Source organism: Rhinoraja longicauda, chromosome 15 (genome assembly GCF_053455715.1).
Source record: "Rhinoraja longicauda isolate Sanriku21f chromosome 15, sRhiLon1.1, whole genome shotgun sequence".
Taxonomy (NCBI): domain Eukaryota; kingdom Metazoa; phylum Chordata; class Chondrichthyes; order Rajiformes; family Arhynchobatidae; genus Rhinoraja; species Rhinoraja longicauda.
The window spans coordinates 45,239,312-45,260,550 of record NC_135967.1 but is presented as its reverse complement, the minus strand read 5'-3'; the positions used below and the strand labels follow the sequence as shown (position 1 = coordinate 45,260,550).

The 21,239-nt window shown below is 47.0% G+C and overlaps 1 protein-coding gene across 5 annotated transcripts in view; it reads left to right on the top strand.

The window, feature by feature from the left end:
- Positions 1-21,239, top strand: part of LOC144600438 (serine/threonine-protein kinase PAK 3) — a 164,701-nt gene that overhangs the window by 47,110 nt on the left and 96,352 nt on the right. For 4 of the 5 annotated variants that reach the window (XM_078412038.1, XM_078412036.1, XM_078412037.1 and 1 more), the window contains exon 1: positions 17,139-17,408. The exons of the other annotated variant lie outside the window; for it this stretch is intronic. The gene's annotated coding sequence lies outside the window, so the exon portion shown is untranslated. Of the gene's footprint in view, positions 1-17,138; positions 17,409-21,239 lie in introns of those variants that run through there. 5 annotated transcript variants of the gene reach the window in all.

Genomic DNA, 21,239 nt, shown 5'->3' with positions numbered 1-21,239 from the left:
AATAGACAATAAGTGCAGGAGTAGGCCATTCAGCCCTTCGAGCCAGCACCGCCATTCAATGCGATCATGCCTGATCACTCTCAATCAGTACCCCGTTCCTGCCTTCTCCCCGTACCCCCTCACTCCGCTATCCTTAAGAGCTCTATCCAGCTCCCTCTTGAAAGCATCCAACGAACTGGCCTCCACTGCCTTCTGAGGCAGAGAATTCCACACCTTCACCACTCTCTGACTGAAAAAGTTCTTCCTCATCTCCGTTACTCCAGCATTTTGTGAATAAATCGATTTGTACCAGCATCTGCAGTTATTTTCTTATATTAGGCAATTTACAATCACTTTTTTTAAAAAACCAAAGCCAATTAACCTCCAAACCTGTGCATCTTTGGAGTGTGGTGGTGGGGAAACCCACGCGGTCAGGGGGAGAACGTACAAACTCCGTGCAGGCAGCGCCCGTGGTCAGGATCGAACCGGGGTCTCTGGCGCTGCGAGCCAGCGACTCTACCCCCCCCCCCCCCACCGGGCCGCCCTAGTTTCTACAAATACACCTTCCTTCTGGAGATGCTAGTGCAGATTTGGTGACTGCACAGGGGAGGCGTGCACAGTGGCCTCTCTGTCCATCTGCTCACGGGCTGATAACAACACTGCTACGTTATCAGCTGTGTAGGACAGAACATTACCTCAGGCTCAGGGCAAAAACTGGCTGGGTAACTTGTGTCGCCCCGTTTAGAGTTTAGTTTACTCGCTGGGGATTAGAAGGATGAGGAATAAAGGGATAAAGAATGAAGAAATCCCTCCGCATCTCCCTTTCTAAAGGAACGTCCTTTTATTCTGAGGCTGTGCCCTCTGGTCCTGGACTCTCCCACTGGTGGAAACATCCTCTCCACATCCACACTATCCAGGCCTTTCTCTATTTGGTAGGTTTCAACGCCTGCCTCCCCTCATCCTTCTAAACAGGTAGAGTCTTTCCGTTGAGAGACACAAAGTGCTGGAGTAACTCAGTGGGACAGGCAGCGTCTGTGGAGGGAAGGAACGGGTGACGTTTTGGGTCGGATGTCTTTATGGCGACTGGATACACCAAAAAAAACGTTTCACTGTACAATAAACTAAACACTTGCCAGCAAATACATCTGGTTATTTGTGGTACTTTATGATCTTTTACCTCTGATTGTAGAAGTTGAAGTATTTTTCCTATGCCATGGTTCAGATCTGACAACTTGAGCAGTTTAATTTGGAAATAAAGTTGACAGCTTTTAAAATAACAATATCCAGTTCAAGAAGCATCAAAGGTCGTCAGTCACTGGTCACTACGTTGAATATAAGAGTCAGGAAATCCTGTTTCGATTTTTTTTTTAGATTTAGAGATATAGCGCAGAAACAGGCTCTTCGGCCCACCGGGTCCGCGCCGCCCAGCGATCCCTGCACACTAACACTATCCTACACCCACTAGGGACAATTTAAAAAAAAACATTTGTCCAGCCAATTAACCTACATACCTGTACGTCTTTGGAGTGTGGGAGGAAACCGAAGATCTCGGAGAAAACCCACGCAGGTCACGGGGAGAACGTACAAACTCCGTACAGACGGCACCCGTAGTCAGCATCAAACCTGAATCTCCGGCGCTACTTTGGTTCCGCCACATTTGGAGTATTATGTGCAGTTCTGTTCGCCCATTACAGGACGGATATTTGAGGCTTTGTGGAGGGTATTAGTAATGAGATAGAGTGATACAGCGTGAAAATGGCCTCTTCGGCTCAACTTGCTCACACCGGCCAACGTGTCCCATCTACACTAGTCCCACCTGCTGGCGTTTGGTCCACATCCCTCCAAACCTGTCCTATCCATGTATCTGTCCAAATGTTTCTTAAACGTTGCAATAGTCCCTGCCTCGGCTACCTCTTCCGGCAGCGCGTCCATACAACCCACCACCCTTTGTGTGAAAACGTTACCCCTCGGGGTCCTATTAAATCTTCCCTCCCACCCCCACCTTAATCCTATGGTTCTCAAATCCCCTACTCTGGGCAAGAGACTCTGTGCATCTACTAAATCCATTCTTCTCATGATTTTGCACACAAAATGTTGGACAATGTTTAGAGGGATATACAATACAATACAATACAATATATCTTTATTGTCATTGTACAGGGGTACAACGAGATTGGGAATGTGCCTCCCATACGATGCAATAAATTAATTAGCTAGTCAGTATTAATTTAAACAACCCAATGAAACAAATTAGAACAGTTTTAAGAAGATAACTGCAGATGCTGGTACAAATCGAAGGTATTTATTCACAAAATGCTGGAGTAACTCAGCAGGTCAGGCAGCATCTCGGGAGAGAAGGAATGGGTGACGTTTCGGGTCGAGACCCTTCTTCAGACTGATTTAGAACAGTTTTAAAACAGAATTAAAGTACAAGTAGATCTGTGCCGGTTCACTGTGCGATGTGACCATCCGGCTCAGCAGGACCGGTTCATGGCAGCTATGGCCCTGGGGATGAAGCTGTTCCTGAGTCTGGAGGTGCGGGCGTAGACGGCCTTGTATCGTTTACCCGATGGTAGAAGTTCGAACAGACTGTTGCAGGGGTGTGAGGAGTCTTTGTGGATGCTGGTGGCTTTTCTGAGGCCAAATGTGAGCAGGTGAGACGAGGATAGGTGGGACATTTTGGACGGCATGAGTAATTTGGGCCGAAGGGCATGTTTCCATTCTGTACAACTCTGCGGAACTAAATCTATATCCTTGATTAGATTTTTTGATTAGTACGGGTGTCAGGGGTTATGGGGAGAAGGCCGGAGAATGGGGTTAGGAGGGAGAGATAAATCGGCCAAGATTGAATGGTGGAGAAGACTTGATGGGCCGAATGGCCTAGTTCTGCTCCTATCATTTATGACCTTATGAAGTTATGACGTGTTGACATTTGTTTAATGGCAAGGGAGGGAGAGGAGGGGGGGGGAGGGGGGAGGAGGGGGGGAGGGGGGGGAGGAGGAGGGGGAGGAGGGGGAGGGTGAGGGTGGGAGGTGGAGGGGGGGAGGGGGGGAGGGGAGGGGAGGGGGAGGGGAGGAGTGGGAGGAGGGGGAGGAGGGAGGGGAGGGAGAAGAGGAGGGAGGAGAGGAAGGGGAGAGGTGGGGGGGAAGGGAGGGAGAAGACTTGATGGGCCGAATGGCCTAATTCTACTATAACTTATGAACGTCATCATTTTTACAGTACAAATAACTTATTCTTTGTTTTAAGAGTCATAGAGTCATAGATAGAGTCATAGAGTCCTACAGCACAGAAAGAGGCCCTTCGGCCCATCGTGTCCGCGCCGCCCGTTACCAAACACAGTCTAATTTTAATCCCATTTTCCCGCAAGACTCGAAATTCTAAATTTATTGAAGACTTTTCTCCTCCGAATTCCAGAGAATCTACTCGAGTCTAAGGTTAGTAACAGATTCTAACAGTAAAATAATCTGGTCTGCATTGTGCCTTGTGTTGACTGGATAAGGGAGAATGTTACAGGCATTGTGTAGCAGTTGCTCTGTCACCCGTGGGAGGAGAATGGAACATTTGCCAGACCTTTTAAGTATCTATTTCTCCTGAAAATATCATCCGTCGTTACTTTTTAAACTTGGAAATTATCTTCTTGAGAAAGCAGTATTTGAAATCGGATCCTCCGTGTTCAGTTCTGGGCACCATGTTATAGGAAAGATGTTGTCAAGCTGGAAAGGGTACAGAGAAGATTTACGAGGATGTTGCCAGGACTAGAGGGTGTGAGCTACAGGGAGAGGTTGACTAGGCTGGGAATCTATTCCTTGGAGCGCAGGAGGATGAGGGGTGATCTCACAGAGGTGTGCAAAATCATGAGAGGAATAGATCGAGTAGACGGAGTTTCTTGCCCAGAGTAGGGGAATCGAGGCCCAGAGGACATAGGTTTTTAGTTTAGTTTAGAGATACAGTGCCCTTCCGCCCACTGAATTTGCATCGACCAGCGATCCCCGTATACCTACACACACTAGGGACAATTTACATTTATAAAAGCCAATTAATCTACAAACCTGTACGTCTTTGGAGTGTGGGAGGAAACCGAAGATCTCGGAGAAAACCCACGCAGGTCACGAGGGGGAACGCACAAACTCTGTACAGTGACGGCACGGTGGCGCAGCGGTAGAGTTGCTGCCTTACATCGAATGCAGCGCCGGAGACCCGGGTTCGATCCTGACGACGGGCGCCGTCTGTACGGAGTTTGTACGTTCTCCCCGTGACCTGCATGGGTTTTCTCCGAGATCTTCGGTTTCCTCCCACACTCCAAAGACGTACAGGTATGTAGGTTAATTGACTGTGTAAAATGTTAAAAAAATTGTCCCTAGTGTGGGTAGGATAGTGTTAGCGTGCGTGGATCGCTGGGCGGCACGGACTCGGTGGGCCGAAGGGCCTATTTCCGCGCTGTATCTCTAAATCTAAATCTAAATCTAAAAGTCAGCACCTGCAGTTAGGATCGAACCTGACACCCTTACTAATCAAAAATCTATCTCTGCCTTAAAATATCTATTGCCTTGCCTCCACAGCCTTCTGTAGCAATTAGTCCCATAGATTCACCACCCTCTGACGAAAGAAATTCCTCCTCATCTCCTTCCTAAAAGAACGTCCTTTAATCCTCAGGCTGTGACCTCTGGTCCTAGACTCTCCCATGAGTTCCAGTGGAGACTCTGCCACCTGGAAACTAAGTTCCAACTCTTCTGTGAGTTTGATAGCGTATTTAACTTGGAACATTGTGCCAAACCTCTACAAGGAGTTGTAATCAATATAGTCCATTTAGTAAATGATCTTTTGTTTAGAGATACAGCGCGGAAGCAGGCCCTTCGGCCCTCAGAGTCTGCACTGACCAGCGATCCCCGCACATTAACACTATCCTACACGCACTAGGGACAATTTACACCGATACCAAGCCAATCTTACTGACATATCTGCACGTCTTTGGAGTGTGGGAGGAAACCGAAGTTCTGGGAGAAAACCCACGCAGGTCACGGGGAGAACGTACAAACTCCATACAGACAGCACCCGTAGTCGGGATCGAACCTGGGTCTCCGGCGCTGTAAGCGCTGTAAGGCGGCAACACTACCGCTGCGCCACCGTGGCCACCTACTCTCGGCGATCTCTCGGTACTCTTACCCCCGTCTCTCATGTGGCACAGCTCTGATTACTCTCAGGTTGGCAAACGTCCTATAGTCCTCTCACAATAGTTGTGCCAACACATGCCCACCAGCACACAATGGCTGCCAATACCAATCTCACCACCCGCGGCTTAAAAACACAAGAACAAATAATTAAAAGCTCAGCAGGTTCGACCAGTCTCCATGCATTTTTACCCCTCGCGTTTATTTAATTTTTTTTAGTTTAGTGACTCAGCGTGGAAACGGGCCCTTCGGCCCATCGAGTCCTCACCGACCAGCGATCCCCGCACATTAACACTACCCGACGCACACTAGGGACAATTTTACATTTACCATGCCAATTTACATTTCCGCTGCCCGTCTACTCACACACACCTCGATCCGTGACCATATCACCCCCGTCCTTTATAAACTCCACTGGCTCCCCATCCCCCAGAGAATCCAGTACAAAATCCTCCTCACAACCTACAAAGCCCTCCATAACCTGGCCCCATCCTACCTGACCGACCTCCTCCACAGGCACACTCCCACCTGCACCCTCCGCTCTGCCGCTGCCAATCTCCTATCCCCCCCACATCCGGACTAAACTCAGATCCTGGGGGGACAGGGCTTTCTCCATCGCTGCTCCCACCCTATGGAACTCACTACCCCAAACCGTTAGAGACTCCCCCACACTCACCACATTCAAAACATCGCTGAAGTCTCACCTGTTCAGTACTGCCTTCAACCACTGAAGGTCACCTCACCTTCTGTCTCCTTTCTCTGTTCATTTATTTATTTACTTATTTATCTATTTATTCATTTCCCCTATGTTCTCAAAATCTCTGTAAAGCGTCTTTGAGTATATGAAAAGCGCTATATAAATAAAATGTATTATTATTATTATTAATTAACCAACAAACCTGTAGAGCTTTGGAGTGTGGGAGTAAACCGAAAATCTTGGAGAGAATCCATGCAGGTCACGGGGAGAACGTACAAACTCTGTACAGACAGCACCCACGGTCAGGATTAGACCCGGGTGTCTATCACTGTGGGACAGTAACTCTACTGATATACCTCTGTGCCTCTGTTTATTTAAAACATTTTGGGACTAAATGAACTTTGGGGGAATTATTCAATGATTCATTGACACCTGATTGCCACATGTACTTCGGTAGAATGAAATACTTTGTTTTACATACAACCTGGTAAAATCACACAGCAGTCCTCACCTACCCAGTACACAAATGATGCAAACTGCCAGAATATCAATGATAGCTGCTGCAATCAACGTGTCATTCATATCCTTCAAAATAGTTTTGGTGTAAGTGGTGGGGCAGCGGTAGAGTTGCTGCCTCACAGCGCCAGAGAACCCGGGTTCGACCCTGACTATGGGTGCTGTCCGTACGGAGTTTGTACGTTCTCCCCGTGACCTGCGTGGGGTTTTCTCCGGGTGCTCCGGTTTCCTCCCGCACTCCAAAGACGTACGGGTCTCTGTCGGTTAATTCATTAGTTGATAAGTTGGCTCGGTATAAATGGCTTGCTATAATTGTAAATTGTCGCTAGTGTGTGTAGAATAGTGTTTTGGACTAAAAGGTATCAACGGGCTTTTTCCGGTGGTAAATAAATCATTTTTTTACACCCTCCATGCCAGACTCTGCATTTCCATATTGGCATAGGAATGGACTGGTATATTTTTATGACTTGTTTATTGACAGATCGTTCACTTCCTTTGAAACGCTTGCTGGAAACCATAATATACCCAGATCAGTCTGAAGAAGGGTCTCGACCAGAAACGTCACCCATTCCTTCTCTCCTGAGATGCTGCCTGACCTGCTGAGTTACTCCAGCATTCTGTGAATAAATACCTTCGATTTGTACCAGCATCTGCAGTTATTTTCTTATAATATACCCAGATCTCATTTCTTTAGGTATCTTCAAATACATAGCTTTGTTAAAACAGTGTTTTCATCATCTGTCTACTGAGAGCCAATTAGACACTATTCTGGAGCTCGACCCCCTTGACAAGAAATGTGTTTCAACAATTTACACATTAATACAGGAATTGAAACAGATAACCTGGGACAAAACAAAAACGGCATGGGAGAGGGACCTGGGTGTAGAGCTTTCTGATGAGGCTTGGCGAGAGAGCTTAATCCGTATACACACCTCGTCGCTGTGTAGACTCCATGGGTTGATCCAATTTAAAGTGCTCCACCATCTTCATTATTCAAGAGACAAACTTGCCAGAATCTTTTCTATCACAGATCCTGGCTGCCCTAGATGTGACAATAGACAATAGGTGCAGGAGGAGGCCATTCGGCCCTTCGAGCCAGCACCGCCATTCAATGCGATCATGGCTGATCATTCTCAATCAGTGCCCCGTTCCTGCCTTCTCCCCATACCCCCTGACTCCACTATCCTTAAGAGCTCTACCTAGCTCTTTCTTGAATGCATTCAGAGAATTGGCCTCCACTGCCTTCTGAGGCAGAGAATTCCACAGATTCACAACTCTCTGACTGAAAAAGGTTTTCCTCATCTCAATTCTAAATGGCCTACCCCTTATTCTTAAACTGTGGCCCCTGGTTCTGGACTCCCCCAACATTGGGAACAATGTTTCCTGCCTCTAACGTGTCCAATCCCTTAATAATCTTATACGCTTCGATAAGATCCCCTCTCATCCTTCTAAATTCCAGTGTATACAAGCCTAGTCGCTGTGGTCATAGCCCAGCCTCTGTCGGACACATGTTCTGGACATGTCCCTCTCTCAACAGCTACTGGGGAAATATAATTTGAGGTATTCTCCCATGTCTGCAGACGGACTATAAATCCTGATTTGCACACAGCTATCTTTGGAATAACACCCCCAAACTGTAAGCTTACAAATCTACAAGCAAATGCTTTAGCCTTTGCATCATTGCTTGCTTGCAGGCTTATTCTTTTTAACTGGAAGTCAAAAAAAGCTCCATCCTTTTTGCAGTGGTTAAAGGAGGTGCTCTCCTTTTTACCCCTAGAAACGATCAGGTATAAACGTTGCAAGGCCCGCGGAAACTTCGTTCTGACCTAGAACCCTTTTATAGATTTTATTAAAGGTTTTTCCTTTAACTGAAAATATTGTCTACACAGTCATAATCATTTATTTATATTTGTACGCTGCTGTTGCTAACATGTAACATTTGAACACAAAGACTCGTTTTGTTTTTGTTGGTTTTTTGGGGGGGGGGGTTTAGCCTTGGGGAGGGGGGTATATATGTCTTGTACTGTCTTGTACTTGTTCGTTGGTGTCCTCTGTAAATTTGTGTAAAATTAAAAAAATATATAAAATCATGTGTCATATGTTGAAAGACTGGAGCGACTAGGCTTGTATACACTGGAATTTAGAAGGATGAGAGGAGACCTTATCGAAACGTATAAGATTATTAAGGGGTTGGACACGTTAGAGGCAGGAAGCATGTTCCCAATGTTGGGGGAGTCCAGTACCAGGGGCCACAGTTTAAGAATAAGGGGTAGGCCATTTAGAACTGAGATAAGGAAAAACCTTTTCAGTCAGAGAGTTGTCAATCTGTGGAATTCTCTGCCTCAGAAGGTAGTGGAGGCCAATTCTCTGAATGCATCCAAGAGAGAGCTAGATAGAGCTCTTAAGGATAGCGGAGTCAGGGGGTATGGGGAGAAGGCAGGAACGGGGTACTGATTGAGAATGATCAGCCATGATCACATTGAATGGCGTTGCTGGCTCGAAGGGCCGAATGGCCTCCTCCTGCACCTATTGTTTATTGTCTATTGTCTAAAATAAAATAGAATAGTGTTTGTGTGCAAGGTGATCGCTAGTCGGCGCGGACTTGTGGGCCGAAGGGCCTGTTTCCGCGCTAAAGTAAAAAGCTCTTGATTTAATTTATTCTAAAGGCAGGAAGGGGCAGTTTTGCTAACTTCTGATTTAAATAGTATATGAAAATAACTGCAGATGCTGGTACAAATCGAAGGTATTTATCCACAAAATGCTGGAGTAACTCAGCAGGTCAGGCAGCATCTCGGGAGAGAAGGAATGGGTGACGTTTCGATTCGAGACCCTTCAGTCTGAAGAAGGGTCTCGACCCGAAACGTCGCCCATTCCTTCTCTCCCGAGATGCTGCCTGACCTGCTGAGTTACTCCAGCATTTTGTGAATAAATACCTCTGATTTAAATAGTGTCACAGTTGCAATCTAGTCTCTGGGCTAACATTGTTTTGCATGACAATACTCCTGTTTTGCACATCTGCAGATTTTATCTAAAATCCCATCACAATCTGGTTTCGTGTGTGTCTAGCTGTCACAGTGTTGTTGATTCACCTTCCAAGCCGATGATAGAGTGAGGTTTGTAATTCACAGTGCCTTCGGCCTCGTTTTTGCTCGATCTTTGCTTGGGGTGCAAGGGTGCGTCCAGTGGAGGTGGGGTGCAGGGGCTTTGTAGCCTGTTCCACCGCGAGGCTCCTGAGGGAAGTAGGAGTCAGAGGGCGGGCCCCAAAGGAGGGCAATCAAAGAACTTGCCAAAGCCCCCGAAAGGAGCAGTCACTGGCTGTGGCTGAAAAGAAGAGACGCTGTCTGGGCTACCACGTGATCATCTAGAGGCTAACCATAAGACACGCACCCAGGTCTGATCAACCTGCTGTGGGCCTGCCTCCACTGAGGGTGTCTTGTGATAGAAGGCCGAAACACCCAGTGACGTTGAGGTACACAACTGAAGATGAATCTGAGTGGTAGCCACATCACCTAGTGGTCACCCCCAAGAACAACACCGGTCAATTGTAGTGCAAACCTTAGGGATTGTAACATCCATTCCTACTAATCAATCTGACGCTTGTACAAGGAAGGATCTGCAGATGCTGTAAACCAAAGATAGGCACAAAAAGCTGGAGTAACTCAGAGGGTCAGGCTGCGTTTCCGGAGAAAAGGAATAGGTGATGTTTCGGGTCGAGACCCTTCTTCAAACTCTAGTTCAGTTCATTTTCAGTTCCGTTTAGTTCATTGTCACATGTACCGAGGTACAGTGAAAAGCTTTTGTTGCGTGCTAACCAGTCAGCGGAAAGGCAGTACATGAATACAGTCGAGCCATTCACAGTGTACAGATATATGATAAGGGAATAACGTTTAGTGCAAGGTAAAGCCAGCAAAGTCCGCATAGTAAAAATTAAGAAATGTTGCTGAGATTCTCATGGAGTAGAGATTCTATTCTAGACCCAAAGAATGTCTGAAGAAGGGTCTCGACCCGAAACGTCACCGATTCCTATTCTCCAGAGATGCTGTTTGACCCACTGAATTACTCCAGCTTTTAGTATCTGTCTGAGGCTTGTACAATCCTGGGACTCCCATGTTGTAAGAGTTTGTTACTGAACTGGGCGTTCAGTACAGGAGCCTGAAACCATAATGTTTCAAGAACAGCTTCTTCCCAACAGCCATCAGGCTATTGAACACCACAAACTCCAACTAAACTCCAAACTACCTGGGTTGCACAAGGGACTCTGGGCTTTGTTTTGATTTTGCACTGTATTGGGATATTTATTTATTAATTAGTAATTATTTATTTTGATTAGTACGGGTGTCAAGGTTTACGGGGTGAAGGCAGGAGAATGGGGTTGAGAGGGAGAGATGGATCAGCCATGATTGAATGGTGGAGTAGACTTGATGGGCCGAATGGCCTAACTCTGCTCCTATCACTTATCAACTTTTGAATCATGGAATATTTCTCCAAAGTTCCAAATATTCTAGTCTCAAAATATTGAATAGATAGACTTAGTGTAAGAAAATAACTGCAGATGCTGGTACAAATCGAAGGTATTTATTTCACAAAATGCTGGAGTAACTCAGCGGGTCAGGCAGCATCTCAGGAGAGAGGGAATGGGATACCCGAAACGTCATCCATTCCTCCTCTCCTGAGATGCTGCCCGACCTGCTGAGTTACTCCAGCATTTTGTGGAATAGATAGACTTGATGGGCAGAATGGCTTAATTCTGCTCCTAGAAGTTATGAACTTTTTTTTTTTTAAAGACATTGGTGAGGCCATATTTAGAGTATTGAGTTCAGTTTTGGTCACCCTGGTACAGGAAAGATGTTGTCAAACTGGAAAAGCGGCTGAGAAGATTTACGAGGATGTTGCCAGGTTTCGAGGCCTTGAGCTATAGGGAGAGGTTGAGCAGGCTAGGACTTTATTCCTTGGAGCTCAGGAGGATGAGGGGTGACCTTATCGAGGTGTACAAGAGCATGAGAGGAAAACAGAGGGTAAACGCACAGTATTTCGCCCAGAGTAGGGGAATCGAGAACCAGAGGACATCGGTACAGGGTGACGGGGGAAAGATTGAATAGGAACCTGAAGAGTGACCTTTTTACACAGAGGGTGGTGGGTGTGTGGAACGAGCTGCCGGAGGTGCTATTATAATGTTTGAGACATTTGGACAGGTACATGGATAGGACAGGTTTAGAGCGCGGCTCTTCAATGTCGGGAGCCACGACCGCCCCGATGTGGCCAATCCAACAGCCTGACCGCAGGAGAAGACGGCAGGGGAAGAGAAAAAGACATTCTGGCCTTCCATCACAGTGAGGAGGTGACTGGAGGAGACTCACTGTGATGGGTGTTTCTTTTGTTTGGTGTTGGTTTATGATTGTATGTGTTATTGCATATTTTTATTGCTTATTTTTATTGGTCTTATTGTTGAACTGTGGGTAATTTTTCATTTCACTGCACATTTCTGTGTATGTGACAAATAAATTGACTATTGACTATATGGGCCAAACCCAGGCAGGTGGGACTAGTGCAGATGGGACATGTTGGCCGGGGTGGGCAAGTTGTGCCGAAGGGCCTGTTTCCACGCTGTATCACTCTCTTGACTCTAAATGTTGTTGTCTTCTGAGCAATGTGTTGTGCTGCTGCAAGTAAGCATCAAATTGTTCTGGTTCGGGACATATGGCAATAAAACACTCTTCACTCTTGAACTACAAAAATTAATTTCACTGTAGCTGGGTATAGGTCATGATAAAGTACCATTGAACCATTGACTCACAGCATTGTGCGACTTTAACATGCGTTTTGAAATGTAAAGATCATTTTTTGTCAGTGTGTGTGATCCAATACTACAATAGCAGATTGAGCATTTGAAATTGCATTAGAGTTCACAAGTTATAAGAATAGAATTAGGCCATTCGGCCCATCGAGTCCGCGCCGCCATTCAATCACGGCTGATCTCTGCCTCCTAATCCCATTTTCCTGCCTTCTCCCCATAACCCTTGACACCCGTTCTAATCAAGAATTTGTCTATCTCTGCCTTAAAAATATCCACTGACTTGGCCTCCACAGCCCGCTGTGGCAATGAGTTCCACAGATTAACTACCCTCTGACTAAAGAATTTCCGCCTCACCTCATTTCTAAAAGAGCGCCCTTTAATTCTGAGGCTGTGACGTCTGGCCCTAGACTCTCCCACCAGTGGAAACATCCTCTCCACATCCACTCTATCTGTGCCTTTCATTATTCTGTAAGTTTCAATGAGGTCCCCTCCCCTCAACTTTCTAAACTCCAGCGAGTACAGGCCCATTAACACAATCCTACAAACACTGGGAACATTTTTTTAAATTTACATTTATACCAAACCAATTAACCTACAAACCTGTACGTCTTTGGTGTGTGGGAGGAAACCGAGGATCTCGGAGAAAACCCACGCAGGTCACGGTGAGAACGTATAAACTCGGGCTCGAACCCGGGTCTCTGGCGCTGTAAGGCAGTCGCTTTTCCACTGCGCCACCGTGCCGCACTTTATTGATTCTCTCAAAGTCAAAGCACCTCTGATTAGTTTCATGCAAGCTGGGAAATGTCAATAAGATCTTCAGTGAAGTGTTCGAATGTAAGCTCCCATTATCTGACGTCTCTCGTGGGACCGGGAGCTTCAGAGAATGGGCATGTCGCCATCTAGCAGAAATATTAATTTAGTCAATAAAGATGTAACGTGCATGGGAGATTTGTTAGTGTCGTTCAAGTTGATTCATCCCTTCCAAAATGGGCAAAAGAAGGCGTTTCCTCAGTTTCATTCTTAGCTCCATAAAAGAAGGATGAGAGATCTTATTTTAGAAGGATGAGAGGAGATCTTATCGAAACGTATAAGATTATTAAGGGGTTGGACACGTTAGAGGCTGAAAACATGTTCCCAATGTTGGGGGAGTCCAGAACCAGGGGCCACAGTTTAAGAATAAGGGGTAGGCCATTTAGAACGGAGAAGAGGAACAACTTTTTCAGTCAGAGAGTTGTGAATCTGTGGAATTCTCTGCCTCAGAAGGCAGTGGAGGCCAATTCTCTGAATGCATTCAAGAGAGAGCTAGATAGAGCTCTTAAGGATAGCGGAGTCAGGGGGTATGGGGAGAAGGCAGGAACGGGGTACTGATTGAGAATGATCAGCCATGATCACATTGAATGGCGGTGCTGGCTCGAAGGGCCGAATGGCCTCCTCCTGCACCTATTGTCTATTGTCTAAAACAGAGGCAGCACATGAGCTTCACGGTGGCGCAGCGGTAGAGTTGCTGCCTTAACAGTGTCAGAGACCCAGGTTCGATTCTGAGTACGGGCGCTGTCTGTATGGAGTTTGTACATTCTCCCCGTGACCTTTGTATGTTCTCCAGTTTCCACCCACAGTCCAAAGATGTACAGATTTAATAATAATAAATTTATTTGTCATATGTAGGTTGGCACAGGGTCGACGGTACAATGAAATGTATTTGACAAGACAACGGGTCACCTCAGCAGTAATATTCCAAGGATAAATAAGATTAAAAAATGACATTAGTCAGGTAAAAAGACAATATTAAAAATAATCAACATGTATGATGTGAAATGTGTCTATGAGTTCAGAAGCCTGATGGCCTGATGGAAGAAACTGTTCTTAAGTCTGGTGGTACGTGCAACCATACTCCTGTATCGTCTGCCTGACGGTAACAAGGAGAACAGCCTGCGTGCTGGGTGGCTGTGGTCCTTGATGATGCTGCGTGCCTTCCGCAGGCACCGCCGGTAGAACATGTCCTGAATGGCCGGGAGACAGTTGCCAGTGATGTGCTGTGCCGCCTTCACCACTCTCTGTAGTGATTCGTGGCTGTGGGCAGAACAGTTCCCGTACCAGACTGTAATGCAGCCCGTCAGCAGGCTCTCGATGGTGCATCTGTAGAAGTTTGTGAGGATGCTGGCGTTCATGCCAAACTTCCTCAGTCTTCTCAGGAAAAAGAGCCGCTGGTGGGCCTTCTTTGTTATTGTGTCCGTGTGCAGGTTTGTAGGTTAATTGGTAAATTCGGTAACATTGTAAATTGTTCCTGGTGTATGTGGGATAGTGCTAGTTTGCTACTGCTGCACCACCATGGTTAATTCACTAGGTTGATTCCCGGAATGGCGGGACTATCATATGTTGAAAGACTGGAGCGACTAGGCTTGTATACACTGGAATTTAGAAGGATGAGAGGGGATCTTATCGAAACGTATAAGATTATTAACGGGTTGGACACGTTAGAGGCTGAAAACATGTTCCCAATGTTGGGGGAGTTCAGAACCAGGGGCCACAGTTTAAGAATAAGGGGTAGGCCATTTAGAACGGTGAAGAGGAAAAACTTTTTCAGTCAGAGAGTTGTGAATCTGTGGAATTCTCTGCCTCAGAAGGCAGTGGAGGCCAATTCTCTGAATGCGTTCAAGAGAGAGCTAGATAGAGCTCTTAAGGATAGCGGAGTCAGGGGGTATGGGGAGAAGGCAGGAACGGGGTACTGATTGAGAATGATCAGCCATGATCACATTGAATGACGGTGCTGGCTCGAAGGGCCGAATGGCCTCCTCCTGCACCTATTGTCTATTGTCTTTGTCTAAATCTAAAAAAAAATCTAATCAAGAATCTGTCAATCTGCACCTTAAAAATACTCAATGACTTAGACAAGTACATGGATAGGACAGGTTTGGAGGGACATGGACCCAAATGCGGGCAGGTGGAAGTAGTGTAGATGGAACATAGTTGGCCGGTGAATAATCAGCCATGATCACGGTGAATGGCGGTGCTGGCTCGAAGGGCCGAATGGCCTCCTCCTGCACCTATTGTCTATTGCGCCACCCAAATGTGAGAGTACCTGGTGATAAATTATTCACACCCCTCTGTGGTTAAGAATTGAAAAGATGTCCTAACTTCCTTATGAAGGAATTCTTCGCCTTTTGGTCCTCAGGGGCTACAGCTCCTACTTAAGTGTGACCCTCCTAGTTCAGCCATCTTATCTGTTTGATTGCACCAATTTTCTTCAGCAGTACAGTCAGATAATGTAAAATCCAAACCTCAAACATCAATCAATCATTATTTGCGTGAGTTTTTTCTCCGGGTGCTCCGGTTTCCTCCAACATTCCAGAGACGTACTGTACAGGCTTGTAGGTTAGTTTGCTTGGTGGAAAATGTAAATTGTCCCTAGTGTGTGCCGGATAGTGTTAATGTGCGGGGATCGCTGGTCTGTGTGGTCTCTGTGGGCCGAAGGGCCTGTTTCCGCGCCTTATCGCTAAATTAAACTAATTACTACTAATTGTTTTGCCATCTGTATTGTCTATTGTAAAATTTGAAGGTGTTCCTTGCAGTGAATTGTGTTCTGCAGCCTTGTGTATGTTATGGTCATTGTCTTCTGCTGTAAGGTATATTGGTATATATTTCATTACATAGTTGTTCTCTCGCATGGCATTGTGGTTTGTCATTTGTTCGCTGAATAAAAAATGATTCTCGGAACAAATAAATAATCCGGGCCTGCACTTGCTGAAATTTGGAAGGATGAAAGGGGGAAGGGGGAGGGGGGAGGGGGGAGGGTGGAGAGAGGGTGGAGAGAACTCATTGAAACTTATAAGAATTTTATATGTTTCTATAAGATCCCCTCTCATCCTTCTAAATTCCAGTGAATACAAGCCCACTCATTCCATTCTTTCATCGTATGAATTCAACATCCATTCAATTTGACACAGATGATTCTGAGCTGTGAGTTTGATTGTTGTGTGAGACTCTGCTTCACAGTGTGACCGGTGTCAAAACTGAGGTGAGGAAAAACTTTTTCACCCAGAGAGTTGTGATTCTGTGGAATTCTCTGTCACAGAAGGCAGTGGAGGCCAATTCGCTGGATGTTTTCAAGAGAGAGTTAGTTAGAGCTCTTAGGTCTAGGGGAATCAAGGGATATGGGGAGAAGGCAGGCACAGGGTTACTGATTGTGGATGATCAGCCATGATCACAATGAATGGCGGTGCTGGCTCGAAGGGCCAAATGGCCTCCTCCTGCTTCTGTGTGTGTTCTGTGTGTGTTCCGTGTGTGTTCCGTGTGTGTTCCGTGTGTGTTCCATGTGTGTCCCGTGTGTGTTCCGTGTGTGTTCCGTGTGTTGTGTTGTGTGTTCCGTGTGTGTTCCGTGTGTTGTGTTGTGTGTGTTGTGCGTGTGTGTTGTGCGTGTGTGTTGTGCGTGTGTGTTGTGCGTGTGTGTTGTGCGTGTGTGTTGTGCGTGTGTGTTGTGTGTGTGTGTGTGTGTGTTGTGTGTGTCTTCTGCGTGTCTTCTGCGTGTCTTCTGAGTGTCTTCCCTGTGTCTTCTCTGTGTGTGTTGTCTGTGGACTGCAATGCTTTCTGCTCTACAAGGCCTGGGAAAAGTTTTGGGACGCATTTGTGTCATGCATTTTTATATATGACTGTATTTTGATAATGGGTTGGTAGGTGGGTAGTATTTTGGTCGTGTTATCTGAGTTGTTGGGTTGAAGCCGTCTGTAAAGCTGCCTGTAAAATGCTGGGGGGTAATGAAGAGAGAGAGAGGGGGAGAGAGAGAGAGAGAGAGGCCATGTTTCCACAGTAACCGCCACGATTCAGGACCGCACTGAAAGCTTTCCTACCTCGGGCTGACAACTGCCCTTCAGTGTGCAGCAGCTGCTCAGCCTGGCAGCCTATCGCAGGTGCACTGCGAGGAATGACATCAGATTAAAATTAAAAACGCCATTGCCTTCCTCCCTCCCCCCCCCACCCCGTATTTTTTATTTTAGTTCAGCCATTTGCTGGGTAAAGCAGTAGCAGTGTTAGCCAGAGTGGAGTGAACGAACGTCAGTGGGTTGTAGAGAGACGGAGGGAGAGGGTTTATCCCGAGACCATCAGGGTGCTGGAGGAAGCTGTCAAGAAAACCAGCTGTCTCTGCTTTCTCGTCCCTGGCGTGGTTTTGTTTTCTGTTGGTTGTGGGGGGGAAAAAAACTTGTTATGTGGAGGTCGAAGAGGTTTAAAATGGCAAGGAAGACATACCCACCTTTTACCGGTAGGTAACAGCACATTTCCATTTGCTTCTGCCTTTATTATTATTGCATGCACTTGGATAGTCGGATTGCTCGGAAGTCGATGTGGTTTGGAAGTCATCCACACACACAGACACACGCACACACACACACACACACACACACACACACACACACACACACACAGACACACGCACACACACACACACACACACACACACACACACACACAGACACACACACACACACAGACACACACACACACACACACACACACACACACAGACACACAGACACAGACACACAGACACAGACACACAGACACAGACAGACACACAGACACACACACACACACACACACACACACACACACACACACACACACACACACACGCCCATATTTGTCTCTCAGCCTGCCCAGCACAGCATCAATGAGGAATGACACACACACACACACACACACACACACACACACACACACACACACACACACACACACACACACACACACACACACACACACACACACACACACACACACACACACACACACACACACAGACAAAACACACACACACACATACACACACACACACACACACACACACACACACACACACACACACACACACACACACACACACACACACACACACACACACACACACACACACACACACACACACACACAGACAAAACACACACACACACATACACACACACACACACACACACACATATTTGCCTCTCAGCCTGCCCAGCATAGCATCAATGAGGAATAACACACACACACACACACACACACATACACATGACAGGTAGAAAATCTAGTTTTATTTTCCCACCCTCCTTCTCTGCTAGACACATTTATTTATTTTTTCCCAAAACGTTCATGAAGGAACTGCCAAATGTTGGTTTACACTGAGGATAGACACTGGGTAAACGCTGGGGTAACTCAGCGGGACAGGCAGCATCTCTGGAGAGAAGGGAATGGGTGGCGTTTCCGGGTGGAGTTCCCTCCTTCAGACTGGGAAGTCGGGGGAGAGGGAGGCGCGGATATGTGCGGCAGGGTAAGGTGTGAAGAGGACTGATCAAAAGGGGACGCTGACCAAGGAAAATGTAGAGTGGTTGGTACGTTGTTGGCTGAGGGGATGGTGATCGCGAGGCAGACAATCTGCACAAATTCAATCGGGGGAGGAGAGTGGAACTAAAATGTTTTTTAATTGTCAAGTTAAAAATGTTATTTATTCTTTGACCTGCTGCGGTCGTACCTTCAAGCGAGCTGGCTCCTCGTTATGTCAGTGTGGAGTCAACATTTTAAAAAGAATTCACGCTATGAAACGCTACGCGTTCCCTCCCTCCCACCCCTCCGCTCTTCCCACACAAGCTCTCACGCCAGCCATGCTTGCTATGTGTACAGATCAGAGTCTCATTGTGTTCCTTTCTGCCATGGGTGTGCTGCTGGCTTTAATGCTTTGGGATATCACGCAGTGGGGAATTTTTGAATCGTGAATGAATGAGAGTGTGAACAAACGCTGTTGTTGCCCACGGTATTGTTGTGTGCTTACACTGGATGTGAATCCTCTTTCACCAGCCATGTAAACACCCTTTTTTTTCTTGGCTGCTGCTATTTTCCTCTGCTTCGTATCCCCCCCCCCTCCCTCCGTCAAGCAAGTCCATCGTTAACAATCCTGCCGCGCTGTTTAAACACACAGCAAATGGATGATGTTGCCATCAAAAGCAAATGGATGATGTTGTCCAGTGGTAAATGAGTTGGTGAATGGTCTGCCATAGAAACATAGAAAATAGGTGCAGGAGTAGGCCATTCGGCCCTTCGAACCTGTAGGCACCGCCATTCAATATGATCATGGCTGATCATCCAGCTCAGTATCCTGTACCTGCCTTCTCTCCGTACCCCCTGATCCCTTTAGCCACAAGGGCCACATCTAACTCCCTCTTAAATATAGCCAATGAACTGGCCTCAACTACCTTCTGTGGCAGAGAATTCCACAGACTCACCACTCTCTGTGTGAAGAAATGTTTTCTCATCTCGGTCCTAAAAGACTTCCCCCTTATCCTTAAGCTGTGACCCCTGGTTCTGGACTTCCCCAACATCGGGAACAATCTTCCCGCATCTAGCCTCTCCAACCCCTTACGAATTTTATATGTTTCTATGTGCCAGCTCTCTTTCAAAGCGGGCTTGCTGTCTGAGGGGGCGGGGGGGGGGGAGGGGGTGGGGGGTGGGGGGTGGCACAGCTGTCCGCACGGAGTTTGTACGCTCTCCCCCCAACCCCGCCACCCGCGTGGGTTTTCTCCGAAGATAGATTCGCAAAATGCCGGAGTGACTCAGCGGGAGAGGATGAATGGGTGACGTTTCGGGTCGAGACCCTTCTTCACACTGGGAGTCAGCGGAGAGGGACACACAGAAATGAGGGAGGGTGGGTCAGTTGTTGAGGTTCACCTGCAACTCCTCCAACCTCATCCACTGCATTCCTCCGGGTGCTCCGGTTTCCTCCCACACTCCAAAGACATACGGGTTTGTAGGTTTATTGGAGTCACAGATTGATACGGTGTGGAAACAGGCCCTTCGGCCCAACTCGCCCACACCGGCCAACAATGTCCCAGCTACCCTAGTCCCACTTGCCTGCGCTTGGTCCATAACCTTCCAAACCCGTCCTATCCATGTACCTGTCCAACGGTTTCTTAAACAATGGGATAGTCCCAGCCTCAACTACCTCCTCCAGCAGCTTGTTCCACACACCCACCACCCTCTGTGTGAAAAAGTTAGCCCTCGGATTCCTATTAAATCTTTACCCCTTCACCTTGAACCTATGTCCTCCGGTCCTCGATTCCCCTACTCTGGGTAAACGACTCTGTGCGTCTACCCGATGTATTCCTCTCATGATTTTGTATTTCTCCGGGTGCTCCGGTTTCCTCCAGCACTCCAAAGACGTACGGGTTTGTAGGTTTTATAGCTTCAGTAAAAACGTCCCTGGTGCAGGATGGAGCTAGTGTGCGAGGATCGCTGGTCGGCACGGACTCGGTGGGCCGAAGGTCCTGTTTCCACGCTGTTTCTCTAAACTAAACTGTAAACACAAGCAGCAAGTAGACGGGAGGCAAACCGATGGCACCACCCTGATTAAGCACAAATGTGGTATACATTTGAATCCCAGGGTGTGGTGAGTTGATACTGGAGGGCTGGAATGCCCGAGCGGATACAAAGCAGCAGTCACTGAAAGTTGGCGTGCAGGTACAGCGGGCAGTGAAGAAAGCTAATGGCATGTTGTGCCTTCATAACTAGAGGATTTCAGTATAGGAGTAAAGAGGTTCTGCAGTTGTACAGGGCCCTGGTGAGACCACATCTGGAGTACTGTGTACACTTTTGGTCTCCTAATTTGAGGAAGGACATCCTTGTAATTGAGGCAGTGCAGCGTAGGTTCACGAGATTGATCCCTGGAATGGCGGGACTGTCATATGAGGAAAGATTGGAAAGACTAGGCTTGTATTCACTGGAGTTTAGAAGGATGAGAGGGGATCTTACAGAGACATATACAATTATAAAAGGACCGGACAAGCTAGATGCAGGAAAAATGTTCCCAATGTTGGGCAAGTCCAGAACCAGGGGCCACACAGTCTAAGAATAAAGGGGAGGCCATTTAACACTGAGGTGAGAAGGAACTTTTTCACCCAGAGAGTTGTGAATTTGTGGAATTCTCTGCCACAGAGGGCAGTGGAGGCCAAATCACTGGATGGATTTAAGAGAGAGTTAGATAGAGCTCTAGGGGCTAGTGGAATCAAGGTTCCCTTTCCTCATATGACAGTCCCGCCATCCCGGGGATCAATCTCGTGAACCT